This window comes from Dioscorea cayenensis, chromosome 9 (genome assembly GCF_009730915.1).
Source record: "Dioscorea cayenensis subsp. rotundata cultivar TDr96_F1 chromosome 9, TDr96_F1_v2_PseudoChromosome.rev07_lg8_w22 25.fasta, whole genome shotgun sequence".
In the NCBI taxonomy this organism is placed as follows: domain Eukaryota; kingdom Viridiplantae; phylum Streptophyta; class Magnoliopsida; order Dioscoreales; family Dioscoreaceae; genus Dioscorea; species Dioscorea cayenensis.
Window position 1 is genome coordinate 22,218,967 of NC_052479.1, and position 6,558 is coordinate 22,225,524.

A 6,558-nucleotide genomic window follows, 5' to 3' on the forward strand; every position below is an offset into this window, starting at 1 on the left:
CATACATCTTTACATTGGGGACAATGTAGCATTCAAGTGTGGGGGAGGATTGCATGCTTGTTTCCTTTTAATGAGTGCTTAACTAGTGATGATCAATGATCACTTTTACATTGAAATTTTTAAACCTAGGATGCCACATGTGGGCTAGTTACACTTTTGATGCTAAATTGTAAACTCACTAATAGCCTGAGGACCTAAAATTCCCTTCATTTTACCTAAGTGTGGAGTTGTATGCTTTAAGTTTCTAATCATCTCCTTAGTGACCTAGTTGAGCACTTCAAGTGTGGATTCTTGTATTGAAAAAAAAAAGAGAAAGATTGGCCTACCGATCACCCCCCTTAGTTACCTTTTGGAATTCCCTACTGATCATTTTTTCAAGCTTTAAAGTGAAAAAATGGTAGAAAGAGCTATCACCCTAGTTGCGTGAAAGCCTCCCTTGAGTAGTCAAATTTGGGCATTACAAGTGTACATTTGATGACCTACCAGGAGAAAAGGCTACCTCTAGGATGTATAAAGGTACTACACATAGAGTGCTTTTATTTTTGAGGTCCTTTGATGTAATTCAACTTTTTTGTATTTCTTTCTTCATGTTTCAACTTGTTTTCTTGAGTAATTTTCATGTGTGGGAGTTTTTTTTAGTATCCGAGTCGTTAGAATGGAAAAAGAGATCAATCAGCTACCAATTGAGTGGTCTAGAGCCATTTTTGTTTAAGTTGAATGGGCATGACGGGGTCCGTACGGGCCCATATGCACCCTGGTATGAAAATCCAGAAACTTTCTATTAGGTCATGCAGGGCCGTATGCAGGCCGTATGGAACCCGGCATAGGGAAGAATCTTAGGGTTTAAAAGCCCTTTTCCTTATCTTTTTCTCATTATTTCTACACTTTTCCTTGGGCCCTTTTCTCTTCCACTTTCCTTCTCCTCTAGAACCTTCATCTCCACTTCTCAAACCCATAATCCCTTGCCTTGAATCAAGAAGAAACTCGAAGATCTCTTCTTCCTCTCTTGAGAAGTGCGTTTATTTGGGTTTTTTGAGAAGCTTTGAGGTAAGGTTATTTGTCCCTTTTGTCTTCTTCTTCTCCCTTTCTCTTTTTGTTGAATTTCTTTGGGATTATTGGTGGAAAATCCTAGTTTTGGTTGGATCTAGAGTATAGAAGAAGTTTGAAGCTGTAAAACCTTGAATCCATTGAGAATTGAGAGAGATCTTTAATCTCTTAGTTATGGTTACTGTAGCACCGAACCAAATTGAGTTTCTTTTGCTTTTCATGTTGGTTTTTTGGGTTTGGAGAGTTTCATTCTTGTTAGATCTTCTTGTTAGAATGTTTAGGAAACCCTATGAACAATTATTATCCCATTTTGGGCATTTTCATTCATCCACAATGATGTAGTTGTTGATGATGTTTGGTTGTTGTTTTGGGTTGTTAAATTGCTTCTAGGAGATGAGAATTCAAGCAAAGAAAATGATCCGGTAGGGAAGTAACACCAGAGGTTTTTAGCTTGCCAAATTTGTGAGTGGGATCTACTAAATCATGGGCAATAAATATGTATGCTTTGTAATAGTTAAACTGCTTGCCTTTGAATGATAAACTTCTTGTTGTTAAAACTCTTGAATTGTTTTCCATGGGATCTAGAAATCATGATGGTTTACGACTTGGCTTATTTTATGATCGTTGGTAAAAATTATATATATTACTCAGGGTTTGGAAACCATATGTTTTGAAATATATGTTTTCAAGTTATGTATTTCAAGAGACTTGATATTCTTCTTATAATGACAAAAAAAACATGTGTAATCCAAATTGAAATTCATTGTGATGGTGATATATTTGAAGTATATTTTCAAAGATTACATTTGTATGATGTTCTTGATAAAAATGGTTTCATTAAAGATGATATAATCAAGTTATTCAGTCTTCAAGTGAAAGTTACATATGTGAAAACTAGTTATCTCTTGATGAGAATTGTGGTATCATGTTGATATTTATATATTGAGCCTACGGGTTGGATTATTAATTAAATATTTTGATGGTGGCATGGTGGGATCCTCAATACCTACTTTAGTAAGGGTTAGAGTTTCCATGGGTCGACCTAGTTGGGGTGGCGTGGAGTATTCAAATGAGGTTTCACCCTTTCATGGGGTGCATAGAGAGCCTAAAAGGTGTGTAGGGTTTGGTGTCTGGAGTCACCACACAGATTCCCCAACGCCCAACACCAAGATTATATTGACTTGGTGGCTCCTGACCTAACTGAGGCCACAGTTAGTTAATGGAGGGTTTTCGAGGCTAGTTGTGATACTATTGACTATTTTAAATTGTTGATTTATTTATTACTCAACATTTTGATCTATGACTTATTAAAGAAATGTATGAATTTAGATTTCATACTTGGATGGATTCCGTGATGATGTAAAAGTTGTTTATCGTGCATTTCATATGTTATATTTGCTATTTAAAGTATTTTAAATATTTTAAGAATTGAAACATATTTTGGCATTGTATTTTTTTCAATCAAGCATGAGATGTAGTTCCATGTTTAGCCCCTCACTGAGTAACTTAGTTAGTCATCCCCTCTTCTTTTTCGTCCCAGGTGGTAGCACAACCTTGGGGTAATGCATGAAGTGATTGGTAGAGTTTATTTTGTGTTCCTCTTGAGTTGTGTATGATGCTTAAACATTTTGGCATGTATTAGAAGGATCCACTAAGATGTTATACCTTCATAATTTGTTTTACTTCTCTTGGATATTCCTAATTGTGTCAGTTAGAAATATGTGATGTATGAGAGTTATACCCAGTGTTTGGGTTGATGTTATCCTTATTGTTATGACTTTCTGTGTTGTGATTATCCATGTACCTACCTTATGTTACAATGTTGCTCTTGTGTAATAGTGTTGTTGTATGTCCTCATTGTTAAATTATTTCTTGTTGTTATAGAATATTGTGCAGGGAGCAGGATAGCCTTACCGTAATCTAGGGATGAGGCAGGTTCTTGACCTTTCGATGGTTGTCGTGGTGGTATGTCATGAGTGGGACTCGCAGGACATGGCGTGACACAAACCACAAACTAAAAAGGATCCTGGAAAAGACTGTGCATTACAACAAGCGTGATTGGTAAGAATGATTGGATGATACACTCTGGGCCTATCATACAGCATATAAAACCTCAATAGGGTACACACCATATCAGTTAGTTTACGACAAGGCATGCATCTACCAGTTGAGTTAGAACACAGATCATATTGGGCAATCAAGTTCTTAAATTTTAATCTAGATGATGCATAAAAAAATGTACCAGCTGCCTGATTTAGAGGAACACCGATTCAATGATTATGAGAATTCATGACTATATAAAGAGAAAATTAGATGAATCCATGACCAGCGGATTAGAGAAGATAAGCAGTTTCATACAGGTCATTCTGTTCTTCTATTCAACTCAAGATTGAAGGTCTTCCCAGGAAAACATAAATACCGCTGGTTGGGGCCCTATACATTTTCACAAACATTCCCCCCTGGTGCTGTCAAGATCTCACACCTAGAGAAAGAGAATTTTAAGGTCAATGGCCATCGGTTGCAACATTATGCCAATAGGGATGAGGGTACTTTATCTGAGCACAATGTGGTTGATAAGTGCTTGTGTCATATGAATGCGAAGCATTCTTTCCTTATGTTGAGCATTACGTTTCTCGGGTTTTTTCATTGATATGTGTGTTTTTATGTTACTTTCGTGCAGATAGGGTTGTGAGGCCGAGTACGAAGGAAAGAAGCCAATGTGGATCATAATGCACTGATTTTGGAGGAAATCTTGCTAAGGTTCAAACACGAAGACATAGGTCGGGTGCGAGATGCTAGAGTATATGCCAACCTCCTCGTATTTGAGTTAGCACAACCATTTGGAGGGGCACAAGGGCTGTAACACTCAAGCATTCCGACTTATGCACATAGAATAAGATATCCACCAACTTGTCCGTCATTAAATAAGCAAAGCGATCAACGACGTGAACGTGTGCCTGTTTGCGTCACCTCGATGAAAGTATGGACTCGGGAAGTATTTTAGGCCAGGTACTGTAGCAGAACAATGCAGCGAAACTACTGTAGTAGCACTATTCACAGCTGGGCTAGAAAACAGGAATTCAGAGAATCCACACGGGCGTGTGGAAATTATACACGCCCGTGTGGAAATTCCACATGGGCGTGTGAAAAATCCACAGGCCCGTGTGGTCGTCTGATTCCAGCCCTATTTAAAGCCGATTCAGCCCCGATTTCAGTATTCTTTTCTCCATCTTTCCCCCAACTTGAGAGAGGGTTTCGGCTAGGGTTTGGAGAGGTATTGGCTAAGGTTTTGGAGAGGTTCTACGGCTATAACATCGTCATTCCTTAGGAAGAAGGTTGGTAGGGGAGCTTCCGTCGAGGCGTATCCTATACCGGACGAGGGAATCCTTGGACAATGAGTAGAGGACTTTCCACATGACCATTGGCACAACTATCGAGGGGGTTTCTCTATGGATTCATTGCTTTTACATTCTATTTCTTTGATTGTGCTTAGCTCCATGGAGAGCTAAACCCCTAGTGGGTACTTGGGTATTTGTGAACCCTAGGATGTATCTGTTTCATTGAATCTCTTTATTATGCTTTCAATTAATTGATGTTTATTGTGAGTTCCAACCTTAAATGCTTGATTGTATGAACATTTCCCCAAGAGTGACACTAACGTTGAGAGTTCTTGTTGGTAACCTTGTGAGTGAGTGACACACCATGAGCGTTAGACAAACCTAGGTTGGAGAGAGTTGAGAGGGTGAGTCCAGAGGTACAGGAGCGTCCACTTTCCCCTCCGACGTGATAGATTCTACCTCCGTTCTTCGAGTTCTTTGCGGCCATAATAGAGTGAATGGTCTAAGAATTGACCCTCTGCTGGGGCTTAGTTGCGCGTGCAACGAAGTGAAGCGTTGAGATGATCTTAGTATCTAGGGCTTAATTGTGGTTAGGGACCTTCCACCTGGACCAAAGGGTTAGGTCTATAATTAGGAAGAGATTTATCACTTGGAATCCCTAGAGCTCATTGAAACTCTATGCGAGTGCGAGGTTGAGAGGTTATCTAATCTCTTCTCCGGGACATGTATAGAGTTAGGCATAGTTGACCTTAGATTTAGGACTATGTATTTAAGGATTTCCACGACTCACCATTGCATTGATTAAGAAGCATAATAGAGGGTTCTTGCACTTGAAACGATTATCCTTGGCGGAGCATTATCCGAGTACCCCATCTTTATCGATTGCCTTACCTCACTCTTTACTCGTACTCTCTTACTTGTTGTTTTTACTTTTGAGAATTAAATCATTGTCACACTTATCACTACTGATCTTTCACATAGCTAAGAAACGGATTAAGTGTTTTTATTCCCTATTCCCTGTGGATTCGATACCCACTCATCCGGGATTATTTCTTCGACAAACCCGTGTACTTGCGGGATATACGCAAGGGAACCTTGTTAAGTTTTTTGCGCCGTTGACGGGGAATAGGCGTTTAGAGATACTTTGCACTTTGTTTTCTTAACTATTTCACCATACATTCTATTTCATATCTTCTTATTCTATCATCGTTCTGATTTGTTTTTCTTTCTTTTTGGGTGCAGCTCCAGGTTATGACCCTAGGGAATTCCTCAATATTGATTGAAGGAGATTCTGAGCTTGAACAAACACTTAGAAGAAAAGGGAAAGAGCCTGTGCAAGAATAGTCTAATTTAGTTGATTTGGAAGTGGAAGGATCTGAAAACATGGCAATACAGAATGAGCAACAGCGGACATTATCTGATTATGCCAGATCTTCAGTGTTGGCGACACAATCAAGCATTGTACGACCCCCGATTACAGCTCAGAACTTTGAGTTGAATCCGGCATTCATCCACATGTCGCAGCAATCCACACAGTTCAACGGTTTGGCCAATGAGGATCCAAACAGTCATATAGAGAGTTTTCTCGAGGTGTGTGATATGCTGAAGATAAATAGAGTGACGGATGATGCAATCAAGTTGATAGCCTTCTCATTTTCCCTAAAGGGGAGAGCGAAGCAGTGGCTACACTCATTACCCAGAGCATCGATTACCACATGGGAGGAAATGGTAGAAGCTTTTCTTGCCCGTTATTTCCCTCCCAAAAAATCTACAAAGCTTAGGAATGGGATCTCATCCTTTGTTCAGTTGGAATTTGAGTCTCTATTTGAGACATGGGAAAGGTTCAAGGAACTCTTGAGAAAGTGCCCGCAATACAGATTTCCGTAGTGGATGATTGTTCAGACCTTTTACAACGGTTTGAATCCGAGTACAAGGCAAATGTTGGATGCGGCAGCAAGAGGTACCTTAGGTAGCAAGACCCCAGATGAGGCCCGTCAATTAATTGAGAAAATAGGGCTGAACAACTACCAAAGGAATGCTAGGGAGAAGAAAAAGGTGGCCGGTCTCCATGAAATAGATGCGGTAACTTCATTTGCGGCTCAAGTGGAAAATTTGAGTAAGAAATTAGATCTTCTAACTTCAAATAGAGTGGCGGCCGTGACTAATTGCACCG

The 6,558-nt window shown here is 39.5% G+C and overlaps 1 non-coding gene across 1 annotated transcript; it reads right to left on the reverse strand.

The window, feature by feature from the left end:
* Positions 1-6,158: 6,158 nt before the first annotated feature.
* Positions 6,159-6,265, reverse strand: LOC120269549. The gene has a single exon (XR_005539199.1). It is a non-coding gene; the product is annotated as a small nucleolar RNA R71 (small nucleolar RNA).
* Positions 6,266-6,558: the final 293 nt, after the last annotated feature.